The following is a 1,303-nucleotide window of genomic DNA, read 5'->3' as shown; positions in this document are numbered from 1 at the left end:
TATAGCTATTCTTGTTCGCACTCTTCACGACTTGGAGAATTTTTCTAACTGACGTTTTTTGGGGCGTTCTCATGGATACGTGCGATGAGCTGCTTATCCGTAGTTATTAAATTTCCCATGTGTTGCCGCATGTTCATCACCCATTGTAGTAAGCATACTGTAATGGAAACTTACAGATGGGGGATAAAAGGTCCCATCCTTCGATGTTGCACTAAAACCCACGAACGATAACCGCAAACTAGTGCAACTGCTTTTGGGCTTTCTCAATCTATAAACAGTAGCAGTTTTAGAAAAAAAGATTGTCATGTAAATAATTGTAATTGACTAAGGTACAGTGGCGATCTGTATGAAACTGAACACACTATCGTAGGCCGCTGCTACTGGCAGTGTTACGAAAAGGAAACATGGCATCGTGTGAGCTTTGCAAATTATAGCGTGGAAAGTTGCAAAACGAAGTACTCGATCCAATACGGACGCCGCTTCATAAAGCCGCTAGAACGGATCGATTGACGCTCGGATCTGCACATTCACAGAACTCTCGACTGAACGCCCCTATTTCCTCTTTTCCACGATCAACCCAATAGTCATGTTTCTAGTAACGAAACAAGCTATCCTTCAAATTACTTTCTTTGCTCATAAGAAAAACTTCCCAATTATTATATGATTTTCGAAACCAAAGTTGCTGAATGTAAGATATTAAAACACAATCCTTTTTAGTCAAAGTTTCTCAGATTAATCACTAAACACAAGACGGAATATGTATAATGTATTTCTCAAATTATAGTCTGCACTGAATGTACAATCCGGATAAGCATATTTTGGTCGATAAAAAAAAAAACATTGCTCAGATAGACCGCACCCAGTGCAAAGTCCCAACCCAAAGGATAGTTCCAACTTGGTGTCAGCTCGCACATAAACTGTTCTCATACATAGCACACCTTTAACAAATGTGCTATTTATTAGCCTACAAGTGAGCTCGTATCCCACATATATTATCATCAACCTATGCTTTTTGTGAAAAAAAATGTTCAACGCGCAGGAGAGCTGGTGCGTATTAACCATGATGTTTAAACCCTGAAACTAGTAAGGAAACTTGAAGATATATTAGAATGGTCGGTCGCCATTCTGGGTCCCCGCTGCCATATCTTCAGGTTTCCTTCCCAGACTCAGGGTTTAAACATTACGTTACATACTCTGTCATTCAGAATATCTTTCACGCCCTGTCATGATAAACTATTTTGAAAAAAAAAATTATTGTGTAGTCTTGCACAGGGTGCGGCCGTAGGGACTAAAACATATGGCA

This window comes from Ixodes scapularis, unplaced genomic scaffold (assembly GCF_016920785.2).
Source record: "Ixodes scapularis isolate PalLabHiFi unplaced genomic scaffold, ASM1692078v2 PGA_scaffold3__209_contigs__length_174095766, whole genome shotgun sequence".
Classification (NCBI taxonomy): domain Eukaryota; kingdom Metazoa; phylum Arthropoda; class Arachnida; order Ixodida; family Ixodidae; genus Ixodes; species Ixodes scapularis.
Note: the sequence above shows the minus strand (reverse complement) of the source record.